General features: G+C 33.2%; 1 protein-coding gene across 30 annotated transcripts in view; it reads left to right on the forward strand.

Annotated features, from left to right (window-relative positions):
- The window catches only part of PTPRD (protein tyrosine phosphatase receptor type D), a 1,411,192-nt gene that overhangs the window by 141,277 nt on the left and 1,248,165 nt on the right, over positions 1-21,750 (forward strand). For all 30 annotated transcript variants that reach the window (XM_064381700.1, XM_064381675.1, XM_064381734.1 and 27 more), the window contains exon 2: positions 17,082-17,131. The gene's annotated coding sequence lies outside the window, so the exon portion shown is untranslated. The remainder of the gene's footprint in view (positions 1-17,081; positions 17,132-21,750) is intronic.

A 21,750-nucleotide genomic window follows, 5' to 3' on the forward strand; every position in this document is an offset into this window, starting at 1 on the left:
TATATATATGATATTTTATATATATAATATGATTATATATGACATATATGATGGATATATATGTTATATAGTCACAGTTTATCTGTGATTTACTGGATTATATATGTTATATAGTCACAGTTTATCTGTGATTTACATGTATATATATACATATCACAGTTTCTTTATCCACTCCATGATTCATGGGCATTTGGATTGGTTCCACATTTTTCCAATTAAAAATTGTACTGCCATAAACATGAATATGCAAGTATCTATTTTGTATAATGACTTTTTTTCCCTCTGAATAGATACCCAATAGTGGGATTGTTGAATCAAATGCTAGTTGTACTTTTAGTTCTTTAAGGAATCTCCACACTGTTTTCCACAGAGGTTGCACTAGTTTACATTTCCACCAGCAGTGTAGAAGAGTTCCTGTTCTCTGCATCCACACCAACATCTATTATTTTTCGATTTGTTAATTATGGCCATTCTTGCAGGAGTAAGGTGGTAGTGCATTGTGGTTTCAATTTGCATTGCCTTGATCATTAGTGATGTTGACCGTTTTTTCATGTTTGCTGGCCATTTGTATATTTTCTTTTGAGAATTGTCTATTCATATCCTTAGCCCACTTTTTGAAGGGATTGTTTGTTTTTTCTTGCTGATTTGTTTGAATTCTTTGTAGATTCTGGTTTTAGTCTTTTGTCAGATGTATAGATTATGAAGATATTCTCCCACTCTATTGGGTTATCTGTTTACTCTGCTGACTGTTCCTTTTACCATGCAAAGAGCCTATATAGCCAAAGCTAGACTAAGCAAAAAGAACAAATTTGGAGACATCACATTACCTGATTTCAAACTATACTGTAAGGCCATAGTCACCAAAACAGCATGGTACTGTTATAAAAATCGGCACACAGACCAATGGAACAGAATAGAGAACCCAGAAATAAACCCAAATACTTACAGCCAACTGATCTTTGACAAAGCAAACGAAAACATAAAGTAGGAAAGGACACCCTATTCAACAAATGATGCTGAGGTAATTGTCAAGCCACTTGTAGGAGAATGAAACTGGATCTTCATCTCTCACCTTATACAAAAATGAACTCAAGATGGATCAAGAACTTAAATCGAAGACCTGACACTGTAAAAATTCTAGAAGATAACGTTGGAAAAACCCTCCTTATGACCAAGAACTCGAAAGCAAATGCAATAAGAACAAAGATAAATAGTAAGAGGAATATTTTAAATTAACTCCATCATGTAGCCCATCTGCAGAATTGATGTGTGTATCTTAGGAAAGATATACTCTCTCACATGTGTATCTTAGGAAAAGTCTAACTCAGTTATCTTATAATGCTTGTTTTTTAAATAACTTCTTCTAGATTGGCAAGTGATCTTCTTCCGTGTTTTAAAATGATTCATACTGAACTGATACTTTCAATGCAACAGGAATACTATAGAATTTTAATCACTGCCTCGTTAACTACTATTTTTCACATACAAGTGCAGCAGTACTGTCCTATATTGTCATACAAATAGGTAGCCAGGGTTCCAATCTCCTTTCCTGAGGTTACAGATATCTGAGATCTTCTGAAATTAGAGAATCTTCATTGACTAATGAAAGGTACTGAACTCAGTCATGAAGGGTGTCACTCTTTCTGCACAATTAGTTGGTGGGGTGCTGTGTTGAAGAAGGAATGATTTCTGCAGGTTCCAATTGAATGGAGATTCTTACTCCAATTATGGCTAATAATCATGTGGAAAATGACTGAATTTCCTCAGTGACCTTCACTTTGTTCCCTAGTGACCTTTATTTTGGTTCTCCCCTAGTTCTAACTTTTAGGACAGAGAGTTTTCTTTTTTCTTTGGCAAGTTCTCTAAGCTCCCATGGTGCTCTGTGGGGCTGCTCCCACACTCCTTCACTTGGCAATTGTTACACAACTTTTTAGTAATCTGGGGTGACTCCCTGCCATATTATTACATTTTTATCAGGGGTTTTCTCATGCCTCAAAATCCACTTTCACCATACTCTCTCAAATGTGTCTTTTTTAAAATCCAAGCAACAATAACAAAACCACATTTATTTTTCTTTCAAACATTCAAGTTTCTCAATACTCAAAACTTGGAGATGTAAATATAGCATGGATATACATGTACATATAAATATTTGTATTTCTTAACTCCTTCTGCAATAAAGAAAAGCAAGCAAAAAAAAATTTAGTTTCCATCAAAAATAGCATGGGTGGGGAGAATGGAGACAGACTGGTCAGTGGGTTCAAAGTTGCAGAGAAAGCAGGAAGAAGTTCTGGCGTTCTACTACACAGTAGAGCCACTATAGTTGACAACGTATTACATATTTCAAAATAGCTAGAAGAGAAAATTTTGGATGCTCTCACCACAAATAAATGATAAGTATTTGAGGTGATAAATATGCTAATGACCCTGATTTGATCATTACATAATGTATACTTGAATGGAAACATCCCACTGTACCACATAAATATTATACTTATGTATCAATTAAAACTGAAAGAAAACATATTAAAAAGTACCAGAAAAAGACATAGCTAGATGTGTATTCACTTAATTTATTGAAGCCTTATTTGTGTTTTCTTAAGTTGCAGACATAATGCTTTGTCACAGACTTAATGCTTTGAAACAACACTCGTTTATTATGTAACAGTTCTGTAGGTTAGGACTCTAGATGCATCAAGATGTTGGCAGTGCTGTGTTCCTCCCTGGAGGCTGTAAGAATGAATCCGCTTCTAAGCTCACACAGCTTGCTGGCCTTCATCACTTCTTGGCAGTAGGACCCAGGTCCGTTTCCTTGCTGGCTGTCACTTGGGGTGGTCTTTGGCCCTGGAAGCTGCCTGTATTTCCTTTCGTGCCTTCCATATGTCCTCCCACCGCAGGAATGGCAGGTTGCTTCCCTCTCACACTTTCAATCTCTCTGACTTCCGCCACATCTATCTGACCGCAGCCAGAGAAAACTCTCTTCATTTTAAGGATTCATGTGATTAGATTGGGCCTACCTAGATAATTCCCCTATTTTAAGGTCCATAGTCTTCACTGCTTCTGCAATGTCCCTTTTGCCATGGAAGGTAACACAGGTTCCAGGGATCAAGGCATGGACACTTTTAGGGAGTCATGCTGCTTACCACAGAAGGCATTCTAATTAACATACCAAAATGGAACCCATTATGTTTTATTATATAAAGCTTTGCATCTTCTGTGCCTGCAAAACACAGTAATACGCAAAGCAAATGATAATCTGTGAAAATCCATGTGCCACATACATGAGAAAGAGTTAATATCATTATCTCTAACGAACTTTTAGAAAGCAAGCAAAGATAAACCATATTTCAAATTGGGGGCAGGGGAGAAACCTTTTATTTCTAGATTTATTTGCAAAAACATTCAGATTTTGGCTAAGAATGCTTTTTATGGTTCAAGCTCATGTTCTTTAATATGTAAATGATTATCATTTTATAATGAAAAAGACGTGTTATCTTGAATGTCTCATAAAAAATATGAAGTCATTGCTGTTTTTAAAATTACATGTTTAATATTTCTGAATTATTAAGGAATCGATTTTCATTACAGAAAATAAGGCATAGAATAGATTAGAAATAAGAATATAGATAATTCATCTATTAGGAAGGAAATAGTCTTTTTATAATGTTCATACGAAAACACTTAAAATTGGGGATCACAGTGTAAGCAGTGTTGATAAACTTCCTTTTCAAAGTTGAACACTGTCACAAGTACAGTGCTTTATAAACGTTTATTGAGTACCCATTATGTGTTAAGCTCTGTTTTAAGCACTTTGGATATATTAATATTAGTATAGGAAGCAAAGATTTCTGCCTGCGAAGAGCACACATTCTGTCATAATACAGAAAAAAATTCTTGTGATATATTGCACTGTTAAAAAAAAAAATAGATCGTAGAACAGTATTTGCTGTATGATCCTAATTTGTAAATGTGCTTAAAAAATAGAAACAATCACCATACAGTAAGTGATTGGCATAATGTGTTTAGCCAACTGGCTTGTATTTTTATTGGCATTATATTTCATAAATCTTCTTAAATAATAAAACTTTTAGTAATAAATTTGCTCCTAAGTGTTTGCACTCTTTCTTTTAAGTAAGAGACATTACATTCTTATGCAAAAGAGTAAGGATTGCTTACTCTTTTGGGTAAGAGGAATCATGAGAATCACAATGTATGAATAGTTTGAGGGCTTTAGATTGATGTTGCCAAGATGACCTCTAGAAATAATGACCCAGCATCAACTCTCACAGCCCTGTGTGCGTCTGCCTATTTCCCTTGCTCATAAACACTACTCCACACCTCTACTAATGATAACAATTACTGCTACGTGTGTTTACCATATGTTGTTTTTCAAATTTTAACATCTCTGAAATTTGGATGTATACCCAATGGAATAATTTAACTTTTTTTCTTTTGTAGAGCTCTATGGAATAATGGTTTGTCTTATAATCCATGGCATTTTAGATTTTTTAAAATCCAGTAACACGTAAATCCTAGTGCTGTATTTGTGAATATTAATCATAATTATTCTAAAAGCTATCTAATGCTGTTAAACATTTTAAAATGTCACTGGAACATGGTGTGCTAAGTGTTACCATAGATTGCTGATTAACTTCCTAAGAAAAATCTTATTTTCCATGGTGGTATTGAGGAATTAGAAACACAGATGACCTGTTTTAATTGCTACAAATCAGTATTACTTGTTCTATATTTTAAAGAGATCTGTAGGAGAAAAAGAGAACATGTCACCAGAGTTAACAAGAACCTTTAAAAAAGGAAAGAGATTTTAGGAAATAAATGAAAAAAGAATTAGCTGCAACCAAGAGCATTTGTTTTTTATGTAGGAAATGTATAACATCTTTAAGAGGAGTTTACTGACTGTCTGCTTTATGCTACTATGTGCTATGTTTTACTATTAAATATTTAAAAATAATTACATGCCAAATAATCTACTATTGTATTGGTTTTCACAATTACACAACTGTCACCATTTTATACATTTAGAAGCAAATATTTATCTAGTTAATTGTCTAGAATTAAGAAAGTTGAAAAGGCATAAATTGCTTCAAATGATCAATAAGCCTAAAGAAATGGTCCACTTTCTTGAAATTAAATACATAAAAATTAAAATTGAATAAAAATCTTGCCATAAAATTAAAATGACTGTATTTGAATATAATATTACAAATTCTAATATTAAAGTGTTCCAAGTCTTAGTTTCTCCAAATGGAAATACAAAGAATTTGAACCCAACTATAAGAAATAACTCATAAAGTGATTTCAAAATGAATAGAAAAGTTCTGGCTCATCGTAAGTCTTCATTATAGTCAACTAAAATGATGACATGGATGATTAACATATTTAGAAAATATATTGACACAGCTCCCCTAACATTTCATTTGTCTTTTCACTTTTTTCTCTAATTAACAGAGGACTGGTAGTAGAAGTAATATAATTGCCAACTTGCATAAACATGAATATTTAAAAAATATTAGTTTTAGAGTTATTCATAATCATTTCTGTGCAACTTTAAGGAATATATTCCTTAGTTTTCTGTCTTTCACTAATGAGATAAACTTGATCATCAAAGTCTGAGTAACCAAAGAACTACAGTATTGTAGAAAATCCCCACCCAAACCATAAAATTTGATTTGACAGATGAAGTGGCTGTGACTTCCATTACTCCCTTGCCTAAGTTAATTGGCTGTTCTCCCAGGAAGATGTCCTCAGTTTTTCCTCTGAGCAGTTTGAATGACCATTCTAAATGTATACTGCCAAAATAGAAAATGTAACCCAGTAGAAGCAAATGTTGCTATGAATAAAGAACTGAATGAACTGAAATCAATAGGTCATTTGCAAAGAAAGTTAGCTTTTCTTTCTTTTCTCTTCCAATTCTGGTCTATAGGGTAGTCCTTATCGCTGCCTCTGGTTAAAATCTTTGCAGGTCCCATAGCTTCCCTGGGACTATATTTTTTTCTATTATTGATACATAATATTTTACATATTTAGGGGTACAAGTCAATGTTTGTTACAGTATGGAATGTGTTATCATCAAGTCAGGATATTTGAGATACCCATCACCTTGCATATCATTTCTGTGCGTTGGTATCCTTTCAAGTTCTCTTTTCTATGACTTCGAAATATACAAGATAATGTTGCCAGCTATAGTCGCTTTAGTCTGTTAACAAACATTAAAACTTATTTCTTCTATCTATTTATATATTTGTACCTCTCTTTATCTTCCCATACCAACCACCAACCCATCCCAGTCTCTAGTATTTATCCTTCTATTCTCCATGAGATCAATTTGTTTAGCTCCCACATATGAGTAAGAAGATGCAGTATTTTTCTTTCTGTGACTGGATTATTTCAATGTAATGACCATTATTTCAACGTAATGACCTCCAGTTCCATCTATATCCCCTGAGCAACAGCATCAGCATCAGCTGGAAACTTGGTTTAGAAATGCAAACTTTGGATCCCACTCCCCAGCTAGTGAATTACTGAGACCTCTAGCCTTTTTGATGTATTCTGAAGTTTGAAAAGCATTGTAATATCTCATAGTTATATAAAAAGAAGCAAACTGGTATTTTTTGAGTTGCCATTGGGAATCAGTTACCATAGTGGGCACTTCAATTAAATTACCTATTAATAATTCTAGAAGCGGCTGGGCGCAGGTGGCTCACACCTGTAATCCCAGCACTTTGGGAGGCCAAGGTGGGCGAATCACGAGATCAAGAGATTGAGACCATCCTGGCCAACATGGTGAAACCCCGTCTCTACTAAAAATACAAAAATTAGCTGGGCATGGTGGTTCATGCCTGTCGTCCCAGCTACTCAGGATGCTGAGGCAGGAGAATTGCTTGAACCCGGGAGGCAGAGGTTGCAGTGAGCTGAGATCGTGCCACTGCACTCGAGCCTGGTGCCTGGTGACAGAGTGAGACTCTGTCTCAAAATAATAATAATAATAATTCTAAAAGCATATAATCCTGTGTCATTAGCAAGCCCCTCTCCTGTCTTGATCTATTCCCATGGGCAAAGAATTTAATTTTCCCGTGCTGAAGTTAGCTTGAAGACTCAGGATAGTCAAGGGCAAAGTTCTCCAGGAGAGATAAGACTTGACATTACAGGTTGAAAATAAAGATCAAGTAGAGAATGAGAAATTGGTTATTATTAGAAAAAGCATAAAGCGTGCATGTTAATTCAGGACTGAAAAGAGGGAATAAAAGCAAAGATACGAGGGGGAGAGAGATCCTTTCTTAGAAATAAAGTAATAGAAAAGGAATGGATGAAGATGCATGTGGATTTTTGAAGTGTTGAATAAAAAAGTCGAAGTTGTTCTCATGAATAGCTTTCATCCACTTAATATGTGCACAAGTTATGTCATAGCAGGAGAGAGAAGCAGATGCAGAATAGGAGAATAGGAGAGAGTTGGAAATATTTCACTTTAGTGGATATGGCATTAGGAATATAATGGTTAGGTAATTGTAGAGAAATAATAGCGATGGTGAAACATGAGCAACATAGAGGTCTAGTTGTGTGGCCGCACAGCAAATGATAATAATAGTAATGGTGATGGAATCAAAAGGTTTAATGTAGTAGCTTTCTTTCCCAAAAATTAAAAGTTTGAGACGGTTTTGTGAACCATTATCTAAATGAGATGGAGTAGATTTGAGTGAGGGGAGATTTAGAGAAGACAGAGGTTATAGGACACTTCATATACATGAACTATTTTTGAGATAAGGAAACTGTAGCTTAGGAAGTTGTACATAGCTTGCTAGTATTGCTAAAATGAAGCTTCTGATACATGTTTCTGAGATAGGGTTTGAGATTCCGTATTTCTAACAAGACAGAACTATCAGTGAGAATCTGTAGTTCAACAAAAATCTCAGGTGACTTTTATGTGCATTTAAGTTTGAGAGGTGCCACTGTACACTTTGCTTCTGCCTCTGAGTTGGCAATTGGCAAGAAAGTATGGTAAGGACGAAGGAAGAAGAGAATACAGGATACTTTCAGGGCTTGATTAAAGTAGCCATCCATGGCAAGTTAGAGAGAAAGGGACCAGTGCCACCGAAATGCTGCTGTTTATTTTCAGAATAGGCAGTGATAAGGATCTGCTAGTCATAATGGCAACTATAAGACCGAGTCTCCAAGCTTATCTGAGCTGGTGCAACAGTTGAAGTGAAACGAAAATGAATGTTGCCATAGTTACAATGAATTTATATCAAGGCTATACCAATCCTGTGAACTTTCACACAGACTTACAGCTTTTCCAATATGACTGTCTCCAGAAATGAAAGGATCATTATATTATGCTATGAGTTACAATTTATAATTTTAATTTCTTCTTAAATGCATAGGTATCTATAACAAGGCAAGTTTTATGATGAGCATTATTATTTCTTTAAGCTTTACCAATTAGTGTGGCTCATTGTCAACTAGGGAAAATTATGACAATGTCACTCATGAAAAAGAGTTCAGAGGATGTTTTTGGAATTCACCCATTTATAGTTTGAGGTTACTGTTGTCAGTCTTTTCAACATAACTTCAAAGATTTTAAAAAGAGTTTCATGTTCTGAATAATTTAGAGAGGCATTTTTCAGAGTAGTCATGCCTAAGAGTCAAAATATTAAACATAAAGATGTAAAATTTTTCAATTAAGAGACATGAATTACCACTTGTTAAATGGATTATTTAATGTTATTTTTATATATCATTGATGCCCAAAATCTTTGTAGTCATTATTTTCATTTTATGCCTTTTAAATGAGTATGAAACTTTGTTTAGAGGTTTTGACATTTTGGATTTTATAAGCATAATTTAAGAACAGATGGTCATTCATTGAGGTGGCTATCAAAGGCACCACGACCAATAGGCTAAAATACACGTTCCGGCCTATATTATTTATTGGCAACACTTTTCTTAGATTTTCTAATCTTTACTGGTTGTGTAGTAACCAGTAAACTTTCAGATGACTTTCAATTATATAATGAAATTCCAAAAAACGCCCTGGGAGGTTAATGGTTTGTCTTGGTGTTAATTCATGAATAGCCTTTTCTTTCCAGTAGGTTTTAGACAATTGAAGACAGAGATTATTTATTTATTATTTTATTTATTCTAATATATACTAATGTGTTAATGCATTATAGCAGGTTCAGAAAATCAGACAAATATGAGTCTCCAGAATAATATACTACACAATTATGTTTGTAAAATGCAAAATACATTTATATTATTTAAGGTATAAACTAATAGACTAACATAAGGACCTTTTTAAAATAACAGCTTTATTGAGATATAGTTTGATTATCCCAAAAGTAATCCTGTACCCATTAGCAGGCATTCCCCTTTCCTTCTACCCTTATTCTCTGGTAAACTTTAATCTGGTTTCTGTTTGTATAGAATTTATTTCTCTCTCAAATTTGAGAAACAATTTGTCTAAGACTGTGACAACATGCCACATTGTCATTTGATCCAGTTTCTTCCTGAACTCTACCTGGAAGTCTGAGAAACAAAGAGGTTAGTGTGGCCTCTTAAAATACAAAATGACTGCTGAAGCTCCAGGCATTAATTCTGCATTCTAACCAGAAATTTTAATTATGGAAGGAGGGACAAAGATGAACATGCCTCTTACATTCACTGACACTGCATAGACTTCGCTTACTCCACATCCACATGTGTGCTTTTGCCACAAGTTAATCTTATGGCACTGAGACTAAGGATCATTGTCTTATTCCAAGTGGTCATGACCTAGCAAAAAATAAGTAAGGTAAGATGGATATTGAGGGATAACTGAAAGTTTCTGCCATAGTGTTAAACCCATTCAAACTTATTTAAAAGTACTCAAGCTATATTTTGGAACACCTAATGGATAATCTTGAAAGATATTATAGAGTGCAATTGTACAATGTCTATTCGTTTTTGAAGTGGCAATAAAATATACAGTTATTAAACATTAGTCACCAGAATACAAGACCTATTACGATATCTGTCTTATTTTATCACTTTAACCTCACATTGTATTATAATAGTGGCTGGTAAATAATTGTTTAGTAAATATTTATGGAATGAATGTATTAATTACTGAACTAGCATTATATACCACTTTATACAACGGATTTACATACATTATTCATAGGATGGGTTGCTAGTCTCATCATTCATCAGTCATTCCAACTTTTCCAGGGTTTAAGATCTTTTTTGTAAAAAATGAGACAGGCATTGAATAAGACATTGAGAAGATTTGGATAAGGTAAACTCTAACACCTAAATACAGGGTATTTTTATCCTAAGAGTCTATTCAGTTATTATTTCTTTACTGCAGCACTTAGATGGTCACTGATTATTTTTTGAGAGTTTATAATATGCAAGGTTTTACTGAAACATTCTACATTTTTTCCCAAATGTGTTGCCTACAATTATAATAGGAGTTATGTTTTTGAGATGATAAGCTTCAGTCTTGTGATAGAAGTAAGAGTTCAAAGTTGTTATTTTTTAAAGCATTATTTGCATTTTTCTAAATGGATAAAAGGCTATCTGGTTTTGCAAGAAAGTGTTCCTGATAACTTATGCCAAAATCATTCTTACATTACCTAGAATTTGCATATTTTGTAACAATCTTATGTATTCTAAAATTTATTGGCAGCAAACTCTAGAATTTGGCATGTCTGATAAATAATGCATAGTTTTAATTTAGCATTTAATGAGCTAGGTACTGTGGGGCTGTCACTATCTAAAATTAATTAGAATTAATTAGAATTGTAAGACTAGAAGCTTTTAAATTTATTTACTATTCTTATAGATTTATAAAAAGTTGAGAATGTAGTTATATACTGCTTTATGAAGATACGACTTTAGGTTTTTTTCTGAATTGACTAAAATGCAAACCCCCAATTTCTTTCACACATTCTCCCTTATGAACTCAGTGAAGACACAACCCACAGAATAGAAGAAAATGATGACTGATGGGGGACAGTTTATCCAAGATTTACAATGAACTCAAACAACTTAATAAAAACAAAACAAATCCCATTAAAAAGTAGGCTAAGGGCTGGGTGTGGTAGCTCCCACCTGTAATTCCAGCACGTTTTAAGAGGCCGAGGTGGGTGGATCACTTGAGGTCAGGAGTTTGAGACCAGGGTGGCCAACATGCTGAAACCCCATCTCTACTAAAAAAAAGTAAAAATTAGCTGGGCGTGGTGGTGGGACTGTAATCCCAGGTACTCAGGAGACTGAGGCAGGAGAATCACTTGAACCCAGGAGGCAAAGGTTGCAGTGAGCCCAGATCATGCCACTGCACTCCAGTCTGGTGAAAGAGAGAGACTTTGTCTCAAAAAAAAAAAAGAAAGTAGGCTAAGGACACGAATAGATATCATTCAAAAGAAACCATATAAATGGTCAACAAGCACATGAAAAATGATCATTAGTCCTACAATGACATATCATCTTACATCAATCATAATGGCTATTAATAAAAAGACAAAAAACATGTTGGCCAGGACAGAGAAAAGGGAAGACTTATACACTGTTGGTGGGAATGTAAATTAGTACAATCTCTATGGAAAACAGTATGGAGATTTCTCAAAGAACTAAAAATAGAACTACCCTTGGATCTAGCAATCCCGCTACTTGATATATACCCCCCAAATGGAAATCATTGTATCAAAAAGATATCTACAGCTATATGTTTATTGCAGTACTATTCACAGTAGCAAAGATATGGAATAACCTATCAACAAATGATTAAATAAAGAAAATGTAATACAGATGCACGTGCTCACGTGCGCGCATGCACATACACACACACACACACACACACACACGTATGGAATACTATTTGGCCATAAAAAAGATGAAACCATGTCTTTGCAGCAACATGGATGGAACTGGAGGTCATTATTTTAAGTGAAACAATCCAGACACAGAAAAATACAGTATGTTCTCCCTTATAAGCAGGAGCTAAATAATATGTTCATATGGACTTAGAGCTTGGGTTGATAGACAGTGGAAATTCAGAGGGTGAGGGGGTGGGAGGGAGATGAATGATGACAAATTACTTAATGGGTACAATGGATATTATTTTAGTAATGGACATACTAAAATCCCTGACTTCACCACTATGTGATATATGCATGTAGCAAAATTACAATTATATCCCACAAGTTTATACAAAAAAAGAATCTGAATTTCTAAGCTACATCTAACTAAGGGAAGGAGAGTTTGTGCTTAAAACTCAACTATAGCCTAACATACAGGGAGGGGAACAACACTTACGGGGGCCTGTCAGGGGATTGTATGGAGTTGGCAGGGGAGGATTAGGAAAAAGAGTTAATGCATGCCGGGCTTAATACCTAGGTGATGATTTGATAGGTGCAGCAAACCACCATGGCACACGTTTACCTATGCAACAATCCTACACATCCTGCACATGTGCCCCAGAACTTAAAAAATAATAATAAAATAATTATTAAACTCAACTATATTCCTTACTAGTTCTCTGTCCTTCGATACATTTGTTTACCTCTCTAGTCAATGTTCTTATTTATACAACTTAGATACTCATAATTCCTGGTAGGATCGCTATGAAGATTAAATGAGATGAACTTAAAGCCTTTGACACACTTCTTAGCACATAGTGTGTGTTCAGTAAATGTTAACTGTAGTTATTAATAAGGACCAGCCAACTAAGATAATATTAGAGTTATAATAAATGTAAAATTACTTGACTCCTAAAACTGAAAAGAATAAATGAATATATGTGCATTGAAATAGCACTTGTAAAAATACTGTACAATGGTCAACTATCATATAGAGATGTAATGGCTAAGATATGGCTAGTTTCTATAAACTAGAAATATGAGAATTAAATGAGTTAATACATAAAAATATTGACACCAGAATCTTACATACATTATATGTTTTGTGAATGTTATCTAATATTATCCTATCCTGGTATATGACTTACCTGGGATTCTGAATTTAATTAATTTCAGGTTCAATTTTTACATTAAAACATATTAATAGCAAGACTTTTTATAGTTTATTTAGGCAACTGTTAGCTTTCAGTCTCTTCTGTGAAAATGTGGAAAATAATCTCTAACACATGAAACATTTTCTGAGCATTGAGGATACATGAGATAAAATGTAGAAATCCTATTACAGTACAATTTTCCTATTGCTGATTAAATATTTTCTAAACCCAACAAACTGCCTTTATAATTATTTCCAATTATTTTGAAGTGTTTATAATTATTTAAATTATTATTGAAAATGATTTTCTAATTTTTAGGTTTCCAAATAATTTTAGATCCAATTTCCTCTCCCTCCCCCAAATTTTTGGACTCCTTGCAAAATTAAGTCAAGCGGAGGTAATCCACTCTAATTCTTTTAACAAGGGAGAAATCACCACTTAAGATGCCAGTTTCATGAATTTCTGCAAACACTGCGTCATAGTTCCAATAAATCCATTCATTAAAGGCATTTATATACAGAAATACTAAAATAATACTAAAAAGTTGTATTTGAACTGTATAACTCTTCAAGATTTCTGTAGTAACTTGACAGTCATTCACACATAACTCTGAAGCATTTCTTATTTGGCATGGTAGGTTTAGGATACCAGAATTATAAAATTTTCAATAATTTCTTTTGCAGTTTGCTTACTTGGCTTAACATTGATGCTTTCCAAATGGTTGTTCCTCAAGTAACTAGTGCAAATGAGAGAAGTGTATCGATCCAATTTTTTTTTTTGAGACATTGTCTTACTCTGTCACCCAGGGGGAATGCAGTAGTGTGATCTCACCTCACTGCAACCTCTTCCTCCCAGGTTCAAGCTATTCTCCTGCCTCAGCCTCCTGAGTAGCTGGGACTACAGGTGCACACCACCACACCTGGCTAATTTTTGTATGTTTAGTAGAGAAGGGGGTTTCACTATGTTGGCCAGGCTGTTCTCGAACTCCTGACCTCAGGGGATCTGCCTGCCATGGCCTCCCAAAGTGCTGGGATTTCAGGCATGAGCCACCACACCCAACCTGATCCATTCATTTAGCTGGAGTCTTATGTGAAATTAAATTTCCTGAAATTTATCAAGGATAAAAATCTAACCTAGTGTTATGTCACTGACAGTTTAATAACTGGTCCTTCATCATAAATCGCTTCTCTAAAAATAGTTATTTATGCACATCATGTTAAAATAAACTCTTTCCTTTTCATTTTTCTTTCTTTTCTTTTTTTTTTTTTTTAGACAAGGTCTCACTTTGTCCTTCAGACTGGATGCAGTGGCACAATCTCCACTCACTGCATCCTCAACATCCAGGGTTCAAGTGATCCTTGTGCCTTAGCCCCCCAAGTGGCTGGGAGTACAGGCACACACCACCACCTTCGGCTAATTTTTGTATTTTTTGTAGAGATGGGGTTTCTCCATATTGCCCAGGCTGGTCTCGAACTCTTACGCTCAAGCAGTCTGCCTGTCTTAGCCTCCCAAAGTCCTAGGATTACAGACGTGAGCCATCATGACCAGCCAACGCGTTCCTTTTTAAATGTATCTTTGCCTGAGTCAAGCTTCACAAATCATTGAAAATAGTAAGTTAAAGTTGGAGTAAATCATATTTCTGCTTTGACCTTCTTTTTTTTTTTTTTTTTTTTTTTGTGAGGAGGGATCTCGCTCCGTAGCCCAAGCTGGAGTGCAGTGGCGTGATCTCGGCTCACTGCAACCTTCACCTCTGGGGCTCAAGTCATTCTCCTTCCCCAGCCTCCCAAGTAGCTGGGACTAGAGGTGCACACCACCACACCTAGTTAATTTTTTTTTATTTTTAGTAGAGACGGGGTTTCACCATGTTGCCCTGGGTAGTCTCAAACTCCTGAGCTTGGGCAATCCACCTGCCTTGGCCTCCCCAAGTGCTGGGATTATAGGCATGTGCCACTGCACCTATCCTGACCATCTTATATGCCTAAAATTGCCCCTCTGGTTTGGATTTGTCCTTGAAAGGCCAGCTAGTCAAATACTTTGAATATCATTTCTGGAATCCATTAACTTAAATATGAGCCATAATTTACAGTCGACCTACCCAACATATCTGATCAGTATAACAATGTCAATAATACAAACAAGGATGTCTTTTGGATTTATTGTTAATATAGAAATATTCACTTTCAAATACAGATAAACATTCTAGATATAAAAAAAGGACATAAATCTCTTTATGTGCTTTTTATGTTGAAATTCCATTATTCTGTTAAAAGTGTCAATTTGATATTGCAAATATGCAACATAGTGCCTGCAGGAATAATCTAGCATCTGATTGTGCTAAAAGAAATTATTGTTTCTGCACTGTAATGTCAAAACTTTAAAGCTTGACTTCAAACATTTAATAATAAAATGGTAATACAATTAAAACTTTTAATTTGTTTATCCAAGAAGTTTATTCTACAATGGTAATATTTAGCTCCAGCCAAATGTTGATTCTAATACTCAACCTTTTAACATTTGGCCAAAATTTAATTTGCTGTACCGTTAGATAAAAAGGGAGGGCAAGAAGGAAGTTCACTCTAATTCATTGATTAACTTTTTAAAGAGCAAACATTTCAAACCACACTTGATTCTTCACAGAGGATTCTCCTTTCACAAATGTCAATAAGAAATAGATCTCCTGAAAACCTCTTCTCCATCCCTGCTCCTGGAGGGTCAGTGCAAGCAGAAAGTGATACTAAATGAATGAGCCTGGAAGGTCTACTAGAAGAATTGTAATGTACTCCTTTGCACCTCTGTAATAGTGATATTTTGTTTTCCTCTAACATTTCATCAAAAAGAGAAACATTTTATGTCACCCCTCAAGTGGTTCATTTTATTGTCAGACTCACTTTCACATATGATAATCCCTCCTAAGAATGAAGTATTATTTCTTCATCAGATAAATGAAGTTATATAAACTATTTTCTTCAATTATGGTAGAAACCAGTTGAAACAGTTTAATACATAAACACCTGAGAAAAACACTTCCTCCCAAAACAGTACCAACCATTGAAGAATTGACATAAAAGACTCAATTTATTATAATTTTTCTATTTTAACTTATATTAGGTAGAGATTACACAGTAGAGTACCTGTTTATAGACCTACCAGTTAGGTAGAGTGCCTGTTTATAGCAATTAGGTAGAGATTACACAGTAGAGTACCTGTTTATAGACCTACCAGTCATTCATGAATCTTCTAAAGGGTTTGCAAGTATTAATAATTTCTTCATTGAGGGCAGATATTAAGTATTTAGTTTTCTTCTATCATTTATATAGGACAGTATCTATCAAGCAATAAACAAACCTGATGGCTGAATAATGTGTGCTGATTAAGTTACCACTGCATCAAAATGAGAAAACTTTTATAAAGGGCTCAGTATGAGGTCACACACATTGGTAACTAACTGACTTATTTTAAAGCTGATTTAAAGACAATAATAACTAGCATAATTATTAAGTCAGATATCTTTATGATATACAGTGAATGATGGAGTACTGTACAGCCTTTAAACTTATTGCATACTTTATAGAATATATCATGGAGAGTTATCTATTAGTGATTAAAATGGATAAAGCTAAGATTTAAGAGGATTATGGTATGATAGCCACATCTGTATGTGTATGTGATTGCAAATGTTAATGCCTGGGGATGTATGTTTTATTTGACATTATTAAATGAATGTAACAGAGAAGGTTCTCTAACAAAATACATTAAGCTTACAAATGTATCCATCACGTATACTCCTACAAGAAGCAAAGTAGACAATAATTGTCTGCTTGTTTGTCATCACTGCATTAAAGAACCCAAATTAGAATAACTAATCTTAAATCACAATAGTTTGATGTAAGATGGGTAACTGGTAATGCTATTTCAGACAAATATTGTACTCGAAAATGTTTGTCAAGTGATATGTACACTAATTACTTATATAATAACATTTCTCATATTGGATTACTAACCTTTTATGGTTCTTGAATTTAAATTGAATACTAGTATTAATAAAAAAATGTTTTGGGTTATACTTTTCTAGGTCTCAGGGTGGTGAACTTTTTCTTTGAATTCCTAACCTGTGAGCTTACGGTAAGATTATAATTAATATACCTAATTTTAGAGTTATTTTCATTACCTCGTTTTGATCATGTCCAGTTTTTTTTAAAGTAAAGTAAATTCAAACAAGCCATTTGATAATTTGCCATACATGTTGAAGTAATTATGTGATATTTTCTATAAAATGTTTATGTTCTTGGATAAATCATAGTAATACAGTTATTTGATATAGTCATTGATAGATTTCTATGTAAATCTGAAGGCATGGACCAGAAAGGTAAAGATTGGTACCACTAAAAAAAGTTATTTGGACTTGAATGACAATTTTATCTATTAAATTTTTCATAATGAAGTCCGTTTGATGGCAATGAGTTACTGAAAGTAAAATTTATCATCTGTCAAGATGGGTTCCTTGGGTTCCTCCATGAAGCTTGATGTTAGAACTCCAGAAAGTTGATAGTAAAATATGTAACTATGGAAATAAAATGCTAAGAAATAACAAGTGACTTCTAAGGCAGTTTTTAAGGCATTAATTATTAATTAACTTCTGTGGTTATAGGTATTCAATAACAGTTAAAAATGTGAATCTGGATTATATTAATAATTGATGACTACAAAATATAAATAAATATGAGTTTATTTGTGTTACTGTTAAATTGATGAAATTAATTTTCAGTAAGCCAACTTTCAGTGTTTATCTGTTGCTTAATAGTAAACATAATAAAGGTTTACCTTGTAATAAGTATATAAAATCCAGATAATGTGGGCATTTGTATCATACATTTTATATTTGGGGGAAATGATATCCTTGGAAACACAAAGGCAGTTGATTAAAACTCCTGTTTATTTGGGCATATAGCATTATTGCAATATATCTTGAAAAAGATGTTTTTAAATGACTGTAGATTACAACCATCTCTGGGAACTGTAAGGCATACTTTTTCATTACTTTTTAAAGAAACACTCAATATAGGATTATTAAAAATAAGTTAAAAAGTATCACATAGGAGGAAAGTGAAATTCCTCTGCCCTACCAGGAGAACTTTGCTGACAATGGGAGAAATTTGGAGGAATTATTTAGATGCGCTTAGAGTAATAATTTTATCCCCAAGTACCATATTTTTAAGTTTGAAATTATATTTCACAAATATACCTGAATTACTTCCTTAAAATAAGTTATTCAATTTATAATAAGGAACAAAAATATTTTTTAAATTACTATTATCTTCAGTGTTTTAATTATCTTATATAACATACATACAGCAAATTATTTGTATCTTAAGTACACAATATCAGTGAATTGTTACAAAACGAAAACACCCATGTAACTGATACTAACATATGTTTTTTGGAAAAAAAACTTTAGAGTAGTTTGAAGCCCTCTTATACTCTTTCTAGTCACTAAACCTACAAAGCATAAGCAGTATCTTCACTTTTAGAAGTAGGGTTTGTCTCTTTTTAATATGCTATAAATGAAATCATATAGTCTGTTTAAAACAAACTGATTTGTTTCTTTTGCTCAACATTATATTTGTAAAATTGCATGCCATGGTAGATTGCTCATTTTCATTGCTGTATAGTATTCAACTGTGTGAATAGACCAAATTATTAACCCTTTCTAATATTGATAGGCACTTAAGTAGCTTGCAGACTTTGACTTTTATCAATAGTGCCAATTTGGATATCAAGAACATGTCTTTTTGGAGAACACATGTATTTTGTTGTGTACACAGGATATGCACATGTTCTGCTTCAGTACATCCTGACTATTCCTCAAGTGTTTGTCAGTTTTAAGAACAGGATATGAGAGTTCATTTGCTCCCTATAGTCACTGACACTGGGATTTTTCATTCTAAACTTTAGCAGTTTTGGTATGTGAATAGGGGTATTTTAATTGGAATAGCTTGAAGACTAGTGTTATTAAGCACTTGTTTTGGTGCTTATTTCTCATGTGGCTATTCTCTTTGTTGAAATGTTCTAAATCTTTTGCCCCCACTTTTTTTTCTTACTATATTATCTGCACTTCTTTTATTGGGTTGTGTTTATACATACAGCTGTATATACATATGTATACATGCCATTGTGTATATCCAATAGAAGATTTAAAACTATCAATTAATAAATCAGCATTATTTCTTTCTTAAAATTCTGAATCAATTCTACAAATGTATAGATGGCACAGATTGTATGTCCTTTTATGCATGGTATTTGAATTGCATGTGTTTTTCCTTATGAAGTAATAATCCTGATTTAAATATATTCTTAGACTAACATTCTTATATTTTTTTAATTCTTACATTCTTAAATGCATTCTTAAAACTAACCATAACCAATTATGAAAGTGTCAAGAATTAAGGGTTTGAAAATCTGTCATGACAGAAGTATTTTCACAACATACTTTGAGAAACACCAAAAATAATGGCTTTAGTTTTTCTTCTGGAGAGCTAGTTGTGAAATATTTTCCAGAACACCACTGAATATTTGCACTCTATATTCAACTCTTTGGTAGATTTTCTCCTTACTCTCTGGATGATATATTTTGATGACTAGAAGTTATTAATTTTGATTTATTTCAGTTTATTAGCTTTTTAAATTTTCCTTCTATGATCAAACAAAGCCTTTTATGTCCTATTTAAGAAATTTTTGCCTTGGCTGTTGTTACTAAGATATTATGGTTTCTCTAAACACTTGTTTAAACTTTTACAGTTAATGGTCTCCAATGTGTTACATTGTTCTATGTTTACTATCTTGTGCATTTAAGATAGACAGATGTGGGTTAGAATAGTGATTGCTCTGTATATGTTTTATTATTTTATTATAAAATTTATACATGAATATGAAGACATTAATATATGGTTATTTACTAATTTAATATAGATATTAAAATAAGTAATATGTAGTATTTTGTTAAGTCAATATATATTTATGAATTGCCCATTTGTAAGTTTCATGCGTCACAATTAGCTATGTGACTACAATGTTGAAATAAAAATTCAGCACTATAACAAAATTATTTGACTTTTAGCCTAAATGAATTATGATAATTTATTTCCATAACATATTATTAAGTGAGCTAAAACCATGCAATGTGATTATTCTATAGACTCATTAAAATATCAGACTATTAGGCTAAACTTTAAGCATTTAAATACAATTTTTGTTAAGATATATTTATTGCCTCTAAAATATTATGTGTAACAAATTAAGCATATAACAGCCATAATAAATACAGTATTAAGTATTAACTACAGAATACTGTTATATGCACTTCATTAAAATTTTATTAAATATTTGCCTTGTGAGATGTGTGTGTGTGTGTGTGTGTGTGTATGTGTGTGTCTGTGTATATATATATATATCTTTAGAGAGAGAGAGAGGAGAGAGACATACATTTTTTTGGTTTATTTTAAATTTTTCACCAAAAACACAGTAGTGCATCACATACTTTTGTCTAATAGAAAGGATGGTATAAAAATCAGTACTGTTTCTTTTTTAAAATTTTGAATCAGTTATGCGAACATACCTGTGTTTGCTGCAGGTTGCAGTATACGTGCTTATAGAATTCCATGTGCTTTTCCTCTTGAAAGTAACGATCTTGATGTAAATACATTCTTAGAATACTTACTTTTCATCTCTGGATCCTTAGTCTAAGCCTTGTCATGGTTTAAGAGTAACTCATAATGTAGCACAATGGAAGTAGAACAGCAAAGTAGATAATATCTTACTTTAATAATTAGCTAATTATCGTTTCAAGTCTTCATAATATTAAAACAATGTAATAAGGAAATGATGGGGTTTATAGATTAAAATTCTTGAAACTAAAGATGGAATTTTATTAATCCATATATTTGGATATTTGAAGAGATTGGGATTTGTTTCAGAAGATTTTTGTTTGTTTGTTTCTGCTTTCTTGCCTGTTTTAGGTAGCCAAAGATGATGAAATATTGAGTACAATAATCAAGAACTAATTAGATGTTTTTCACATTTTCTAAATTACCAATCTCTCTGTCATAATGAAAGCAGGGAGAACAAAGGTGAAACACAAAAAGCTGTCTTGAAGACTGGTTCTGAGACTCTAAGTAGCTCTAATACTTCTTATCCTCCACTAGCCATTCCAAATAGATATATAATAAGCTTATCTGAGAAATACAGCATAGGTTTCAGAAATAAATATTTCAGGATTTATTTCATGTGTCCCGAATATAAGTGATAAAGGGAAACATCCAGTTAAGAAACACTAATCACATATAGAGGTAATTGATGCCAGTTAAATTACCTAAGTTTATTTTCACAGTGATGACAGGGCTTGGAGAAAAATGAAGTTAAAGACATACAAGTAACATCCTGTATGAAGGAAAATAGTGGAAACTGATGAATTACTGTGCATTATTTGAATCCAAAATTGAAAGATTGAATTATGCAATAGAAGTCTAATCTGAAGTCATGAACACCCTTTGAAATCATATATGTGTGTGTGTGTGTGTGATTAGAAAGACATAGCTAAAAAGTTTAGATGACATAAATGAAGTTTGAATTTGAGAACATATTGCATGCACAAAATATTCTCTGGATAATTTTGCTTCCTATTCAATAATGAATTGATTACACAGAACTGTTAAAATGCAGTTTTGTGGGTTTTTTTCTCTAAAAAA

Source organism: Aotus nancymaae, unplaced genomic scaffold (genome assembly GCF_030222135.1).
Source record: "Aotus nancymaae isolate 86718 unplaced genomic scaffold, 86718_ANA_hifiasm-v0.15.2.pri h1tg000003l, whole genome shotgun sequence".
Classification (NCBI taxonomy): domain Eukaryota; kingdom Metazoa; phylum Chordata; class Mammalia; order Primates; family Aotidae; genus Aotus; species Aotus nancymaae.